Raw genomic sequence first — 18350 nt, 5'->3', positions numbered from 1 at the left:
CATGTTAATTCAGTGATCTGGATGCAACTTCTGGTTGGAGAAGCTCTTAAGTTATTGACTGGCAGATGCTAGGAGAGAATTATTATTAGGTTCACACCTTCCCTGCATACTTTTAGCCCCAAAGCTCTGCTAACAAAGTAGATAAAGTAGATGGATGCTTGGTCTGAAAACACAGCCCTTCCCACATTGTTACTGCCAGTAAACAAACCAAATGGAATCCACTTCTGTAGTATGAAAACCCTGGAGAAAATAAAATAACACAAAATCTTTCAAGCCTGGAAGGAGGATGTACTTTGTATTTTGGCAGTGTTTGAAGCAGGAAGAAAGTAGGTTCATCAAGTCCTGAAGGCTATTCTGAACATTGTAATTGCTTAGCTACTCTAGACAAACTGCTAAAATAGCTTAAAGCCAGCTCTGTCTTCAATTTGCTATTCTCTGTGTGCACACAGTGCTGTATCTCGCTGTTACTGAGGAAAACTGACATTTTTGCTTCTAGGCAGATAAGACTCCCTAGAGCACAAGACACAGCAGCAGCCTCCACTTCTGTAACCAGAAAGCTCAGACATAAGTAGGTAAGAATGTTAATATTCTGCTAATGCAGCTATTAGCAGCTTTTCCTAATAAAATTAGGGAATGATGAGAAATCCTGAGGCAGCTGGATGGGTATAGTGCACATAAATGTTCAGGCATTACTTGCAGCCTGTTAAACCTCTGTGGGAAGGCACAGTTGTGTATCAATACTCGCTCTTGCTCAACCACATACACGTCTCAGAGTGCCATTAGAATGTGGCAGAAAGCAGCCCGAGCTGAGCGAGTTCCACGGCCTGTTGCTGAATGGAACAGGAATATTCTGATGTGCACTGTAGAAAAAATGACCTGGGACTGCTTCGGTTGTCTTCCACCCCTCTGTCCACATGGCTCTAAAGTTGCGGATGTAATTAGTAGTAATACACTAAGAAAGAGCAGAGATAGGATGTTTTAACAGTGTCCCAAAGCAAGTTAGCTTTCTTCTGCCTATTTACATACTTGTATAACTCCATACGGGCAGATTATATCAATTTATTCTTGTGCCAGCCTTCCCTATCAGTTGCAAGAAGTCTTTTCCTCCCTCACAAGGGCACTTACAGGGAGCAGTCACATCCCCCTTACGACTCATCAGGTCTCCTCTCCCACAGCACTCCAGCCTTCTCACCACCTCTGCAGCCCTCCTCTGCATGCTTCCAAGTTCCTCTTCCTTTAATAGGGGAGAACAGAACTGCACCAGGCTGGGTCCTACCTAACAGCACCAGCACCTTCCCGTGCTACAGGACTCTCAGATTGGCAGTGCCTCCAAGTACTGCATCCCACGAGGAAGGTGCATCTTCCCATCAGCACATCTGGTGTGCCTCGTCCTCCAGCTTCTCCTTGCTTCAGCTCATGGTCTCCTCCCACACTGGAGCAGAAGCCTTCACTGCCCCCTTCCAAATGAGGCTGACATTCATATTCATATGGGCACCCTGCACTCTGACAGTTCATACTTGCCATGCTGGCATATGACACGGGTGTTTCTTCCAAGTTTCTAACAAAACAAGTTGTCTAAATTCCTCCAAATAGTCACAGCGTTGAAGCATCCTCATTTATAAGTCCACACAAGCTTCCTATGTTTAAGCACTAGAACTGAAAGCGAATTAACAGCCAATACTCAAGCTCTTAAAGCACGTTCTATAGGACATGTCTCTGGAGCCCTGAATTTCCAGTCTCGAAGCCCATAGGGAGAGAGATGACCCTATGTTTTTTAAACAGCGGGATGCAAAGGGATATTTTTACCTGGCCAGCTTGCATCTGAGGTACAACAGTTCCAGGTTACAGGTTTAGTTACAGGTAATAAACATGTTATTGTAATGGGAAAACCCCAGATGTGCCTAATTGAATTAGTCCATTGCTCTGAATGAAAGAGTACAATTCAGACAATATGAGCAAGACTGAATTAGCATGACAGCCTCCCAACAGCAGGCAAGTCCCTGTTGACACTGAAGTCTAAAAGGAAAGAGGGACAGAGGCCAAAAGATAAAACTGGAACCTGAAAGAGAATTAATTACAATTATGGAAATGCAGCTAGACAAAAGGTTGATATTTTTGAAAGAAGTCCAAAAGGGAACATAATTGGCATAAGTAACCAACCCAACTTTCAGAACAGCCGAGACAGAATCAGCTATTTGTTAAACATGTCATGTCTTTCTTTTTAAGAGATAGCAGAGTATTATCATTCATAAATACAGAAAAATAAGCTAATCAGCAGCTCTATGTGCTTGCTCCCTGAACAGCCAAGCTCTCAATGCCAGCACATGAAACTATTATAGCAATAATTTAAAAAGTCACCAAAATATTGCTTACACACGAATTGATTTTAGAGCTGGACACATGCAATTGAATGTGGAAATGGCAGCAAACCACATGGGGCAGTACCCTCCCTGCTAACAAGCCCTTTCCCAGGTAGGGTTCACTTTAGATTTCTTTCCTGGTGGCGCAGTTGGGATTACTCCACTAGAAACCAAGCCATGAGGTCTACCAGAGAATGCACCTGGGGGTGTAGGAGGGCATCAGTCAGGGCTCAGCTTTACCTTCTATATTCCAGTTGTAATAGCTACTTAAAATGCCAGCTTTCAGGCAGCAGGGATCACTCCCCTTCACTAGGTTTTTGCAGCAGTAAACGTTCCCTTACTATTCAACGTGGAATATCTGGTACTATCGCCTAGAGGGTACTTTATAGAAAAGTTCACATAAATCCTAACTGAAATCAACTGATGGACACTTTAATATAACATAAACAAATTTAGAATATTAAGTAATGTAAAGATACACATGAAAGTTTTAGGTAAACAGAAAACAGCTACGTTTGATGCCTCTACCACCTCTTCACAACAGCACCATAGTTCCAGCTCTTTAGACAAGGCAAAGCCAGGCTCACACTGCAAAGTTACACCCTGCTCTGCTGTGACTATTTTGGGAAATGCCTTCATAAGGCCTGAGCAAGCCTCCCGGCAAGGCTTGCTGCAAGTCTAACACGCAGGTGAAGGAACACGACAACAGAGCTGTCAGAGACAGGCGAGAGAGCTGTTAGTATTCTCCTGGTGTCCCAGCTGGAACTAGCAATGCCTATGGAAAAAGAAGGAAAACAACAACAGACACGCAACATAGGAAGAAACAGATCATCTCTGAGTACGGGGCTGCTAGGAACATGCACAGGTTGATTAATGCTTTATCCTCCCACTGAACTGCCGTCTTCATGAGGTAACTGCAGAGAATAAAACATGGGTCGTGGACACGCTTGGGTTTACAGTGTTGTTTGAGTTGCAAACTTCTGCTTAAAAAGAAAGCGAACAACAAGAAAAAACATAAACAAACATTGCTTTTAAGAAAGACGAGTACTTCAGTATTTCAATCTTAGAGTTATGGGAATTATCCCCTGTTGTTACTAATAACACCACAACTCTGCCCGAAGGTGACAGTTTCTCATCACTGACTTCAAAGGGAATAATGAACACAAGGCCTGGGCCTTAAAGAAACTGGATTAGAAAAAATAAATAAATAAATAGTGTATGTATATATGTGTATATGTGCATACATGTATATATATACACGCATGCACAATTTATATTTTTATATATTTATGTGTATATAAAATAAAAAGAAAAAATAGAAGAAGAGCAAGCCATGGCTCTGGCAGCGAGAGCGCTGACCCCGCACACCACCCCGTGAGGGCTCCCCAAGCCCGCTGGCTCCCGGCGGCCCTGGCCGGCACAGAGGGGCGTTCGGCCGCCCGGCGGGGAGCCGCGAGGCGAGGGACGCTCCGGCACGGCCGGTTTCGGGCGAGGGACGCTCCGGCACGGCCGGTTTCGGGTAAGAAGTAACTCACGTCTCACGGCCCCTCACGCCGCTTTCCCGCTCCCCCCGGGCCGCCTCGCGCCGCCTCACGCCGCTTTCCCGCTCCCGCGCGGCGGGCCCGCAGCGCCCCCTGGCGCCCCTCACCGTGGAAGGCGCCGTTGTCCACGAGGAAGTGGCGGCGGTAGCGCAGGCGGCGGCTCCTCCGCGGGCTCCGGGCGCTCATGGCGGGCCGGGGGCGCTCAGCATCCAACCGCCCTGCAAGACAAGCGCCGGGTGAGGCTCGGCGGCGCCCGCCGGCTGCACAGGAGCAGCGAGCGCTTCGCACGCCGCTGCGCGTTAACAGGAACTTTGCCATGTGCTGGTTGCTCTCACGTGCGCCGCTCCTGCGGGCAGCGCGGCCAGAGCCGCCTTCCCAGCAGCCACCCGAGAAGCAGCGCTGCAGGAGCTGCCTCCTGCTCACGGTCCGACGGGAATCCGAGCGCCCGGCCCGTTCCCGGGCTCCCTGCAGCACCGCGGCGCAGGGCCCGGCCGGACCAACAATCGGAGCGGTTGTTGTCCGGTGCTGAACAGCGCGAGTTAACTCGTCAATAAGCCTCTGGTTGTATCCCCAGACAAGGCTGCGCTTGTTTGCGCCGTTGCATTGAATTCCCATTCAAAGAATCGCAGCCTTTTGTTCCGCAGGTTGGGCCTTCCCATCCCAGCAGGGCTTATGATGTCCAGGCATGGGTAAGGATAAGCAAACCAGTATTTCACACTGGAGTATTAGCTACTAGAAACGCAAAAACACACCCAGCACATACCCACAGCAAAGCACCTTGGTCTACTGTTGTGACACAAATCCCCATCTCCTCCCTTTGCTGTTTCAGGAAGTTCAGGTTCATTTTAACATTCAAGATACCCTTCCACCCTCCCACGGCACCTCCCTCCCACCTCACTCTGATCATGGCCCCGTGCCTTTTTGCCCACTCCTCCCTCTCTCTGGCTTGCTGTCCCCATCGAAGGAAGCCACCGGCGGGCTGCAAGGACACTGCCCGGCTCCCGTTCAAACCTTAGACCTGGTGCCAGAAGCCCCAGATAGAAAAACACAGCGTAGCTTAAACACCAAGAGCACAGGTTTGCTGAAGAAAGCAGATACTTGGCTTGAGCAATTTCAAAGCAAACTAAAACACTGCACACATCCTCCTGAAGGAGGTGAAGTTCCTCCAGGCAGGCATTGCAATGCAACACCCTGAGGTAAAGTACCTTCTGCTCTGCTAAAACACAGGTTTTTGGCGAGGAGTCCAGAAATGAGAAATCATCTTCCCCCTAAATTAAAAGGGAGCCTTGTGTTTCCATAAGCCACCCATGAAGTTTGCGCTTTTCATCTAGCGTGTGCGTCCAAAGCCATCGCACTGATGGGACTGCGTAGAGCCACAGCCAGAACGTTAGGGTGTCCCCCCAGGCCCTGGGCACGGGTGTGCATCTGCAACAGGAATGGTAACGGGAAAACCAAGGGGCCTGGGAGAGCCTCGGTGGGGCTGGGAAACCCCCCTCCCAAGGAGAGGGGAGCAGGATGTGGATGAGGCCAACACACAGGTGGAAAGGGGCAGAGCGATGATTCTAGATGATCAGCACAACAATTAGAGGACCGATAAGCAAGTGTTAACCTACTTTCTAGGGTGTTTCCAGTGCAGATTTTGTGAGGAGGCTGTTCCATTGCAAATGTGAGGTTTTCTTCTCTTGCTGCTGGAGGCAAGGGAGGTGCTCTGAATGAGCTATTATAGGCATGAATTTGTAAAAGCACTTTGTTTTGCTCCATCTTTGAGCCATCACAATCACCACTACAGTGGGAGCTTTGGGCAGGGCACATCTATTGATTTTACTAACATTTGGAGCACAAAGTCCTAATTACCCCTTACCTCTGGCACATTTCTTCTACAGTTCTTGGACTTTTGCTGTTGCCAGCCACGAGCATCAATTTGATTACTCTTTGCCAGAAAAAAAGACCACTCTTCTGGTGTTAATTCGTAAGGCACAAGCTGTTAAGCAGTTCTGAAGTTTAGGAATAATTCTACCACCTTGGCCTAACCTACTGCTAGTCTTATCGCTTTACGCTAGAGAAAAAGAAGAAAAGTTTTTTTTAAAAAAGAGAGTAGCACTATGTTTTAATTAATAAAGCAGTATCATATATTCATCACTAAGAATTTCCATTGAAGAAAGTTCCTCACCTCCTGCCCAGCTCCCACACAGAATACATGTGACGGCGGATTCATGGGGAAAACACTGCAATGGATATAAGTAGCCCCTCTGAAAGGAGCCCTTCACCCCGGCCCTCTCCCGGCACTGGTACAATTCCCCTTTGTTCCTGGCACAAAGGGGTCTCCCACACCAGCCCCCGCTCAGAACAAAGGTTCTCCCTGGCACACGGAGAGGAAGGCAGGATCCCAGCGCGGCTCCATCGGCTGACAGGAGCGTTCTGCCAGGAAGCCTCCCCGGGAACACCAGCAGTTCTTGGATGATCCCCAAAGTTGTTTACTCTGGGGTTTTGAGACAGCCCTGGCAGGGTCGGGCTCTCCCAAACCACACAAAGAACAAACTTTGGGACCAAAAACTGTCACCTCCCCACGTCACTGCAGAGATGCTGCTCCAGCACAAGAGTCCACCTGTGTTCATTCCATAGCCAAAGCATTAGCACCCAGGCTAAATAACAGGGTCTATTATGTGGCCGGTAGAAATATGGGAGCTCCAAAAAGCCACTTCTGCTTTAGCCGATTGATTTCCATTAAATGTCTGCTGGGTTATGCTAGCATTTTGAATAACGTGCTCCATAAGAGAAGCCTTCTAACGAGGACAACTGATTAGTGCTACACTGTACTTCACAACACTGCTGTTATTGGAAGTAAACGGATTTTGTTGAAAGAAGTTCAATAGGACATCTGATCTGTACAAAAAGTTACCGTTATACATATGCATACACACATGCATGTATATAGATACATATGTGAATAAAATTTGTGTGTTTGGTGCCAACACAGTAGGTAAATTCTTCACAGGCAGAATTTTGCCATATGCAAGCTTTATGAAGTTACTGGATTTCAAAAGTTGTATATATATACACACACGTTTGTATATACAAACACACTTTGAAATTTAACAGAAAATGGATGTGCTCCACCTAGGTTGCAACAGATGCTTTCTATTGCAATAAGCATCTATTACCTGATATTACGTATTACAAACACCAAGAACATAACACCTAACTCTTTCCTGGCTCCACACTATTCTGTGATTCCCCTCTCACACAAAGATACACATTTTAGCAAGTGGTGCCAAGAAGCAGGAATTCAACCTGGGAAAGCACAATTATCCCAGGGGCTGGAAGGAGAGCAGACCCCTGGACCAAACATTTTCTAACGTGGGCTGACTGTTACGGTTAGCACAAACTCCTTCACAAAGTAGTGGCATAACCTAAATATTTAGCTGCAATATTTAACCTGGACCCCACTGAGGTCCCTAATGTGAAGAGGGTATTAAGCACTTGTCCATTTAGCACTAGCGGGAAGCTCCGTTTCCTGTACCTTGCTCTCAGGAGAACACTTAGACAGATTAATTGGCAGTTAAGTGAGCAGTAGGAAGTGCTAATCTCACCTTTTCTGAGCTGCCCTCTCCCCTTCTTGTTTCTGAAGGGCTTCTATGGATAACACTGTGAAGTCCATCAGATAGCACGAATGGCTCCTACTACCAGGGCACATACTGTGGTTCACCATCACCTACCAAAACCACAGCTCCAGCTGAAGCTCATTGTCCCAGCACCCCTTGGGCGCATTTTGAAAGTGTGATTAAAAAAACAAAATACTTTGTTCTTTTGGACAAATGCTATATGGTTAAAACAGCAAGAACTTGTGCCTCACTTCAAAAACCTCACATGACTGGCAATTCTTTCTTCCTCAGAAGACAAAGATTAGGAAATGATAAATATTCAGAGGAATCAGATTTTCGGAAGCTTGCAACTATTTCAGGTATCTGTTACTGACAAATTTTACAATGAAAATAGTTCAAAGACATACCGGAAGTCTCAAGCAGCATAAATTAAAACAGAAACATAATGAATTAAAAAAAAAAGAGAGAGAAAGAAAAAAGAAACAGGTTAGAGATGCAAAGATCAAAGCAGAGTCAAGCAAAAGATGCTCTGTAGAAATAACTCTGTGCTAACTCCAGATATGACCCGGGAGCATTACGGACATCTGCATGGGAGGTGGAAAAGACCATCTGTCTGGCACTAAGCAGCAGGAATATTCTGTCCAGAAACACTGCTCTTTAATCTGGCAGCTGTGATGGTGGTGGGGGCACCCAGGGTCTCTGCTAACCACCATCACGTGCACCCAGCTCACCCCCAATTACTGCCAGCATTCAAAAGCTAAGCAATTGAGCTTCACAACATATCTACATATATGCTATATATTATTAGAGCAACAGTCCAATGATTCAGCCGTTTGCTACAATCATACTATGAAATGACAGGTATTGAAAAGTGCGATTTGCACCTCTGTGTGCGCAGCAGCGTGCGGCCAGGCAAGGCTGCGCTCTCCTACAGCACAGACTGTACGTGTGGGGCTCCTCCTGCACCAGCCTGTCAGGATCCCTGGGCATAAACATCTTCCCAGGCTTCAGAGTGAAGCATTCACTGATAAAAGCGTTTCCCATTTTCTGTCCATCATTCTATCAACTACAGAAAGTGTTCAAAAAAATCCTCTGTTGGTTGCTGTGTGAAATCTTAAAGATTGTTCCAACTGCTGCATGAGAGAGGCTTTTACATATAAATATATATAAAATGTTTATGTAAGATATACACACATCATTTACAAAAAGCAATTATCAAATGAAAAGTTAGCCACAGTCAGACCAGGAAAAAAAACAACTCCTAATGTGACTATTTTCCTAAGACCACCCTCTCCCAGTGTGCAAGCTTGGGCTTCTTTCTCATTTCTTTAAGCCACTAATAGTCACCACAATATTGCTAAGCTTTTAATCTGGTCTCATTTCATACAGATTTAGACCTAAATGCCATACAAAACTAGACTTTAAGGGTTCCTCACATCATCGTGCAAGCCTCCATTTTAATCAGCATTAAATATCCACATTAATCTAAGCAACCTCGGTAGACACCGCTAAAGCTACAGAACAAGAACCGAACAGGCAAGGCGCCCATTAGCCCCATCAGAGATTCAGAGTGCTGATATGAAAAGGAAATTTCGCCCACAAATTGACATTGCTCTTGTATTTGAAAAAGTATCTAGATATAAAGTATTTTACCACTATATGTGTATACTCCCTAAAATTTAAAGTATCTTGTAGTACAAACACAAAAGTGAGATATCAACAAAGCTGCAGACATTTTTTAACAGCAAATATTTATCTACAAATATCACAAGCAGAAATAAATACTGCTAGTGTTTGGTAATAGAAGGTAGTAATACCCAGTATCTGATCTTTCTCTTATTCCTCCAGGTATTGGTTGGGATGAAATATATATATATATATATATATATATATATATATATATATATGTATGTTTTGGTAACTTTTCTGCGAGATCAGTTACCCAAGTTAGTTTGTTGAGGCCACCAAAACAGCTGAGCTGCCACAACAGTGCTGGCACCAAAGGTGCCCAACACAGCAGAATATGACAATTCCCTATGGATTTCACTGGGACCAAATGAAACTGTCGGCAAAGTTGTCTGTCCACAAGGAAAAGGTCACCAGAGAACAGGTTTAGCACACAGGTGCTACATATCGATGCTGCACTCGGGTGCTGTTTAGACACGTGAATGTCCCAATAACAGATTTATTTTCACCTGGTATTTTGGTTATTTCTCCATCGAAGCATTAAAGACACCTTTCCAAGATGAAGACCTCGTTCTGATCTGCCCTATCCACAGCCCTGGGCAGCACGGCTCGCTCTTCCCACGGCCGCTGGCGCTGATGGAACTTTTGTTTGGAGTCACTCCTCCGCTTTCTGGGAGTCATGAAAAGCGCGTGTCAGCACAGGCAGCGGCCGGGAAGGCATTAGAAAGGATTGGAACCGACTCCCCATGGCAACAGACCCTGAAAGGGAATTAGCATTGGCTGCCCATTCCTCAAGAAACCTACATGGAATTCGTTTTCCCCCCATTTAAGGAATTATTTCCCGGATGGGGCACTGCCTTGGAGGACGCCTGCCTCGCGTGCCGTTTTCAACGGTTGCCCCAGCAGATACTAAGTTGATAAACAGCAGTAAACATGCACAGTTTTCCTTGCAAAGTGTTCAGGTCCTCTGCATACCTTCCAGTTGCTTTTCTTAGCTCTCTATACACAAAGTTGCCAGATAATCCAGATCTTTTGTTGGTTTTGATACTCAAAGGCTTTCAAACTCCGCTGAGAAGTTCAACACAAAAGTCTTTCGACACTGAAGATTTTTATACAGAGAGAACTCGCTTCAGCACAGCTGGCAATGCTATTTTTTTGTTCACCCATAGTGTTCTGCTATAGCTAATCCCGTTGCTCCCGTGGGACGCACACTAGCCCTCCCCTTGGCAAACTCACACCCAACTAGAGCCTTCATAGCTTCTGTTTGACTTCCAATATTGGGAGAAAATATTCTGCTAAAGAAAAAACAATAGACAAATGTCACCACAACCGCCCCCCCCTTTTCTTTTTTATAATATATAATCTGGGTGCTTACTCTCAACGAAGTTCAGGCAGCCAGTCTGCCTTCTTGCATTTCTGGGATTCCTTTTAAGTTCAAAGCATCTTCGAGAGCTCATAGTCACGGCTAGGAGTGATTCAGACACAAAAGCCCTTCAGAAGCGCCCTGGCAAGGGACATACGGGTCTGTACTTGGGTACAGGATGGTTCTTCCTTTCCTCCCTGACGTCAAACACTATTCCTCGGAGTTTCAGGTTCCTGGCACCTCACAGGATGGCAGAAAATTCCTTTTGCTAAAACATTTCAGTACCACTAAACTTGACAGTTCCCCATGTGACAACTAGATGCTGTAACTGCAGTGGAAAATACATCCTCTAAAGTTGATTTGACTTTCCAAAATTACCAGCGCATTTTAACCGATACCACCTAAGTCCCTTACAGCCTCATTGCCCATAAGGGGCAGAAGAATTCTAGCCCCCAACAGTCCAGAAACGCATCCCGTGCCATGGAGCAATGGAATATCAGCATTCCCCACAGCCTGCCCATTGCTGCACCTTGCTGGAGGCCTTCCCACCCTCGGGAAACATCACTAGAGCTGTAGGAAACTTTTCCACTTCCACCATTACAGAACTCCTAAAAGCAGATCGGAGTTCCGCATTAGCAAAGTATTCTGTGCAAAGCTCTCATTATACTTTATGTGCAAAAACACAACAAAAGTTGCCATTCCACACTACCAAATAGGTGGTTTGAATACTGAGCAGGCAGCCCAGGGTGAACGACCAAAGGTGTCAGCAGGAGGAGACCTCTGGTCACTCAAGAGCACATCTGTTTCCAGAAATTGAGCTAATATTTCTACCCTGTAGGTGCTTTTGCAGCTTTAAAAAGAACCTGCCTTCCTCAACAGACCAGCAAAGGCACAACCTGCAGAAGACAGGCAGCAAGGAGCACATGAGACCTTGCTTGTGAGCATCCATCTCTCACCAGGACGAGTATTTGGTCCTCTGGACCTCTTAGCAGTTCTCAGACTAACATGATGAGACCCTGCTATTTGGGATGGGCAACGCTGCTTCAGCTATTTCTGAACCTACAACTATTGCTATGGTTTACACAACCCGGCGGTTGCTCTGCTGCAGAATGGCACAACTCACAGTTTGATAAATATAAAAACAAGGTGCCTGGAGGGCACACACACGTTTTGTGTGATATTCAGCTACTTCCTGAATCAAGTGCAGTCTCCCATGGAAAGGATGCTTCCTACTACAACAAGACCCTTTGCATTTGTCACCAGTGGAGAGGGCTGGTGCTCACCACCATTATTCTTGGTTTTCTCTTGTGAGGGCCCCGCTGGGCTTGCTGCGATTCCACGTGCCGGTCACTCACAGGAGGGAGCCCGCGCTGCAGGCAGCAGCCGCGTCCGCGCTCAGCGGCACCCGGCCTTGCTCACAGCACCCACCTCACACCCACGTTTGGTCACGCTCGCAGCGCACGGGCAAACTCCTCCTGGGCAAGCTCCGGAAGTGTGGGATAGATGAGTGGACAGTGAGATGGATTAGGAACTGGCTGGATGGCAGGGCCCAGAGTGGTGATCAGCGGTGCAGAGTCTAGTTGGAGGCCTGTGGCTAGTGGGGTCCCCCAGGGGTCAGTCCTTGGTCCAGTCCTGTTCAATTTATTCATCAATGACCTGGATGAAGGCACAGAGTGCTCCCTCAGCAAGTTTGCTGATGACACCAAACTGGGAGGAGTAGCCGATACCCCAGAGGGCTGCGCTGCCATCCAGAGGGACCTGGACAGACTGGACAACTGGGCGGTGAAAAACCTCATGCAATTCAACAAGGCCAAGTGCAAGGTCCTGCACCTGGGGAGGAATAACCCCAGACACCAGTACAGGCTGGGGACCGAGCTTGTGGAGAGCAGCTCTGCGGAGAAAGACCTGGGTGTCATGGTGGATGGTAAGTTGACCATGAGGCAGCAGTGTGCCCTCGTGGCCAAGAAGGCCAATGGGATCCTGGGCTGCATTAAGAAGAGCATCTCCAGCAGGTCGAGGGAGGGGATCCTGCCCCTCTACTCAGCCCTGGTGAGGCCGCATCTGGAGTACTGTGTCCAGTTCTGGGCTCCACAGTACAAGAGGGATGTGGAGCTGCTGGAGAGAGTCCAGCGCAGGGCCACAAGGATGATCAGGGGCCTGGAACATCTGCCCTGTGAGGAGAGGCTGAGGGAGCTGGGCCTGTTCAGCCTGGAGAAGAGAAGGCTGAGAGGGGATCTAATCAGTGTATATAAATACCTCAAGGGAGGGAGTGCAGAGGACGGGGATGGTCTCTTTTCAGTGGTGGCCACTGATAGGACTAGAGGAAATGGCCGGAAACTGAAACATCAAAAATTCCATAGGAACTTAAGGAAAAATTTCTTAACAGTGAGGGTGACAGAGCACTGGAACAGGCTGCCCAGAGAGGTTGTGGAGTCTCCTTCTCTGGAGATCTTCAAAACCCGCTTGGACGCAGTCCTGTGCCACGTGCTTTAGGTGTCCCTGCGTGTGCAGGGGGGTTGGACTAGATGATCTCTAGAGGTCCCTTCCAACCCTAAGCATTCTATGATTCTATGATTCTATGATTCTATGAAACCATCTTCCCGTCACTGCCAGGAAATCAAGCCTGCAACGGAGCGGGGACTGCTTCACAAGCAGCTTGTCTCCACTTGAACTTCCCTGCAAACAGCCTTGGATTACTGGAAGCTGAAGAGACCCACACGGACACCTTTCCGCACGTCACTCGATGCTTTAGTGCACAGGACCAGACCGTTTGCAGCAGCCCGAGCCACGGGGGGCACGTGTAGCACCCCCAGCTCCGCAGCCAGGGCTCTCTGCAGCACCGCAGCAGGTGCCTTCTTCCCAAACGCTCTGCCCACCCCTCTTGCACACACCCTTACACTCCTTCGCTCTGGCAAACGCTGGGCGAGCATTTTTTTAACCTCCTCCTGGGTCTCCTGACCCAGAAAGTCAGGAAAGCAGCTCATAAGCTCAGATCTCCAGAGCGGACGGAAGAAAACAAGAGAGAAAACCCTTGCGGCAATTCGGTGGGTCTGAACCAGCTCCACGGGGAACACCTTCTGCTCTGGATGCGGACGCACCAGACAGATGCGTCCTTGGCACCACGCGGGCCCCAGGGCTCCAGGCGGTTGGGCTGTTGGCGCTGCCGACCCTGCGCTACGGCCCGAGGGAACCGCGCGTTCCCGACGGCTCCGAGACTCCTCGCTGCACGACAGCCGCAGCGATCGCCCTCAGCACCCTCTGCATCCTGCTGCGCCAAGAGGAAAACACCCCAGTAACCCCCTGTTCGAACACCTGCCCTCAGCCCAGCGAATTCAAAGTACCAACAAGTGAAGCTTCTGCAAAACCTGGTCTTCCTCCCACTGAAGACTCCAGCATTAACTCTGCCCTATCTGAGATAACACAGGAGGTTTCTAAAAGACCTTTGGTGTTTTTTTGTTTGCTTTGTTTTCCTTACCTTTTCTTAACTAGACTTCCTTAAATGTAAGTACTATACAGTTGTGTACCTTTGCCATCCCAGTTATCAGTTAAACTAGATCTAGATCGGTTCAGAGCATCTCAAAAACAAACAAATGTCTCCCCCCGCCACACACACACACACACACAAATGCTTATTCAAATCTCATTAAAGAAAAAGCTTTTTCTTAATAGAAATATCACTTTGCAGACCCCAAAAAAATACTCAGCTTCCATGTAAAACCTTTCCTGGAAATAGAGAAAAGCTAAATATTGGATAGAGGACTAAAGTTGGAGGTAAATACTACTACTCACAAGACAGTCCTGTTATTCTGCTGCTCATTATGAAACTGTTTTGTTGCTATGGGTATTTTCTTGACACTGTTTAAACTGACAGATTGACTCGGGCAAAACTGGGACCCGTTCCCAGCGGGTGGCCCCTGCTTTGCTTCGATGGGGTGAACATTTTATTTCCCTTTCAGAGAGCTGGCGATATTGATCAAAGTCCTTGTGGGACACCCGCCTCCCAGGGCAAGGGGACAGCAGCACTAAATCATTCCCCCAAGCAGCCTCCCAAGCAGAGCCCGTATTGTTAAAATAACGAGCACAGGCTGGATCCAAAACCACCAGCTGATCCCCATTTCTACAGGCGACGGCGTAAAACCAGAGCACAGTCTGCAGGCAGTCCCACTCTTAACAAAATGCATATATTCAACCGATAAAATACTTTGTTATAACAGCCTATTAAAAAAAAAAAAAAAGACTTTCAGAGTTTGTGGGGGGATTAAAAAAAAAAAAAAAAAAAGGAAAACAAGAAAGATCCCTTATTTCAGGGAGCTACTGTTTAAACATCAAAAAAAAAATCAACAGCTTGCACTCTGCTATCCCTCACCTCCTCAAAAGTCTACATTGTTTTAAAATACTATGATACCTCAGTTAAGGAATAAAGGCATCTCGCTGGAGGGTTGTACCCGTTCTGGTTTTCCGGGACTTGCAAACACTCCTCGTTTCGGCCCGGGCACCTGGATCCTTGTCTCCCATTTCCCCAAGTTTTGCAACGCACCGGTCCGAGGTCCCAAGGACAAGTAACCCGGGAGAGCCCCGGGAAGGAGGCAAACATCGCACCTCGGAACGCGGCGTTAAAGCACACTCGAAACAAAGAGCCTATGACCAGCTCATCAGATAAGGGCTTATTATCTTCTTCCCTGGGATTTAATAACTCTTCTTCCTCCAAAAAACACTCCTTGGGAAGCAACAACTGCTTGAGACTAGGAGTTTTAACTATAACACGACATAGATGAAATGTAATCTTTACCTTAGGAAGAAGAAATAGAGGAGCCTTAAGGGTAAGTTTTGCCCACAAAACCGGGTGTTTCACGGACACGCGAGCCCGACCCCCTCGAGCCGCTCACCCCAGCCGGCCGGGGCTTCATAGGTGCCATTTAACCCAACTTCTGACCTAATCCTGGAGGAAAAAGGCACCGGGCACCCTCAGCTGAGGGTTTTTAGCACTCACAGAGCCAACAGCTTTACCGAGCCTCAGGAGCCAGCAGGACAAAAGTGACCTTTCCCCCTGCGAGGGGCCACTAGGAGTTTTATCTTTCGCGATTTCCATGATTTCCTCTTCTGTGACGCACCCAGCAAAGCAAACACGGGTAACGCGGGAATAACGAGGGAACAACAAAGTCGCAGAGAAGTTACCGGAGGGCGGGAGGCCGCGGTGCGAGCTGCCCCCCTCCGCGCCTTCCCCCGAGGGCAGGAGATGGCGCCGCCTTTGTCCGCCCGCTCCGCGCCCGCGGCAGCCCCGTGGCGACCCCGTCCCGCCGCAGGGCCCCCCGCGGGACCGGCCCGCACTCACCGCGGCTCCCGCGCGGGGCTCGCGCCTCCGCCGCAACCTGCGCCGCGGTTCAAACGCCCGGCGCGGCCCCGCGGCCCGCCCGCCGGCCGCGCGGCAAACACGGAGCGGCGCCGGCCCGGAGCGGAGCCTCCGTCCCGCCGCGCCGGCCGCGGCGGCGGGAAGGGAGGCGCGGATCCAGCGCCGGGTGTTGCGGCGGGCCCGGCCCCGCTCCGGGCAACCTGCTCCATTGTGCGGCGGTTGCCCGCGGCGAGGCGGGCGGGAGGGCGGGCGGCTCCTGCCCTGCGCGGCGCTCCCGGGCCGGCCGCGCCGCCAGCCCCTCCGCGCGGCCGCGGCCGCTTGGGTTTCACCTCGCGGCGCCGCCGGCGGGCGCCATGGAGACGCCGCGACCCGGCCCCGAGGGCGGCGACGGCCGCGCACCTGCCGCGGGGCGGAGCCGGCAGCGCTGAGGGAGCCGGAGGGGACCTGGGGGAGCCCGAGGTAATGGGAGGGATCCCGAGGGAACCTGTGGTAACGGGGAACTGGGGCATCCCAAAGGAACATGAGGGAGCCCGAGGGAACCTGTGGTAACGCAGGGAACTGGGGCATCCCAAAGGATCCTGAGGGAGCCCGAGGGAACCTGTGGTAACGGGGAACTGGGGCATCCCAAAGGATCCTGAGGGAGCCCAAGGGAACCTGTGGTAACGGGGAACTGGGGCATCCCAAAGGAACCTGAGGGAACATGAGGGACCCCGAGTGAACCTGTGGTAACGGGGAACTGGGGCATCCCAAAGGATCCTGAGGGAACATGAGGGACCCCGAGTGAACCTGCGGTAATGCGGGGAACTGGGGCATCCCAAAGGATCCTGAGGGATCCCGAGGAAACCTGTGGTAACGGGGAACTGGGGCATCCCAAAGGAACCTGAGGGAACACGAGGGATCCCGAGGGAACCTGTGGTAACACAGGGAACTGGGGCATCCCAAAGGAACCTGAGGGATCCCGAGGGAACCTGTGGTAACACGGGGAACTGGGGCATCCCAAAGGAACCTGAGGGATCCCGAGGGAACCTGTGGTAACACGGGGAACTGGGGCATCCCAAAGGAACCTGAGGGAGCCTGAGGGAACCTGTGGTAATGCAGGGAACTGGGGCATCCCAAAGGATCCTGAGGGAGCCCGAGGGAACCTGTGGTAATGCAGGGAACTGGGGCATCCCAAAGGAACCTGAGGGAACATGAGGGAGCCCGAGTGAACCTGCGGTAATGTGGGGAACTGGGGCATCCCAAAGGAACTTGAGGGATCCCGACGGAACCTGTGGTAACACGGGGAACTGGGGCATCCCAAAGGAACCTGAGGGAGCCTGAGGGAACCTGTGGTAATGCAGGGAACTGGGGCATCCCAAAGGATCCTGAGGGAGCCCGAGGGAACCTGTGGTAATGCAGGGAACTGGGGCATCCCAAAGGATCCTGAGGGACCCCGAGGGAACCTGTGGTAACGCAGGGAACTGGGGCATCCCAAAGGAACCTGAGGGAACATGAGGGAGCCCGAGGGATCCTGAGGTAATGTGAGGGATCCCAGGTGAATCTGTGGTAATGCGGAGAACTGGCGCATCCCAAAGGAACCTGAGGGAACATGGGGGAAGGTGAGGGAGCCCGAGGGATCCTGAGGTAGTGCGGGGAACTGGGACATCCCAAAGGAACCTGAGGGAGTCTGAGGTAATGCAAGGGATCTTGAGTGAACCTGTGGTAACGTGAGGGAATATGGGGCATCCCAAAGGGAACATGAGGGAGCCCAAGGGAAACTGAGGTAATGTGAGGGATCCTGACAGATCCTGAGGTAACATGAAGTAACGTGGGGGATCCTGATGTGATAGTAGGAATCCCAAAGGAATGTGAGCAATCCTGAGGGCAGAGAGCTTTGCTGGGATATGAAGAGAAAGAAAAGATTTAAATATATCTATGGCTACATCAGCTAAGGGAACACAGCCCCAGCAAGACTTGCCACAGGATTGACTGCCCTGGAATGCAATATATCCACAACTTTTTAAAAGCTTTTGGTTTCTCTCTGACACATGGGAACACTACCTTTCAGATGAAGGTGGTTTTCAGAATCCGTTTTCAGAATCATAGTTTATTTAAAATCTAATGATGCAGCCGCTGACTGAAAAGTCTTACCTGAGGAATCCACAAATCAATGCAGGGAAAAGAGGAAAAATCCTGGGATGAAGGAGCACTTTGGCCAGAGAGGTGTGACATTTTGCTTTCTCTTCCCTGCCAGATGGGAGCCCTCCACAGCAAGACCCTCGACTTCGGGCCAGAGACGATCCCCGCAGCGCCAGCAAGGACCCTGCACCCAGGGCTCAGCCCAGCTCCGCTGTTGGTGTGGCAGGAAAGGCCATTAAAGCATCAGGGAAAGCTCCTGGAAAAGCTGGTGATGTTCATGACAACCATTTGCCTTAAACACCACAATGGCAATAAAAACCCTGGGCAACC

The 18350-nt window shown here is 49.5% G+C and overlaps 1 long non-coding RNA gene across 1 annotated transcript; it reads left to right on the top strand.

Moving 5' to 3' along the window:
- Positions 1 to 16264: 16264 nt before the first annotated feature.
- LOC148593564 (uncharacterized) lies at positions 16265 to 18350 on the top strand. The gene is made up of 2 exons (XR_015913692.1): positions 16265 to 16361; positions 18136 to 18350. It is a non-coding gene; the product is annotated as an uncharacterized LOC148593564 (long non-coding RNA).

Source organism: Tinamus guttatus, unplaced genomic scaffold, assembly GCF_059628265.1.
Source record: "Tinamus guttatus ecotype Peru unplaced genomic scaffold, ASM5962826v1 Tinamus_guttatus_pri_ptg000376l, whole genome shotgun sequence".
In the NCBI taxonomy this organism is placed as follows: domain Eukaryota; kingdom Metazoa; phylum Chordata; class Aves; order Tinamiformes; family Tinamidae; genus Tinamus; species Tinamus guttatus.
The sequence above is the reverse complement of the archived record's forward strand: the minus strand, read 5'-3'. Positions and strand labels throughout refer to the sequence as shown.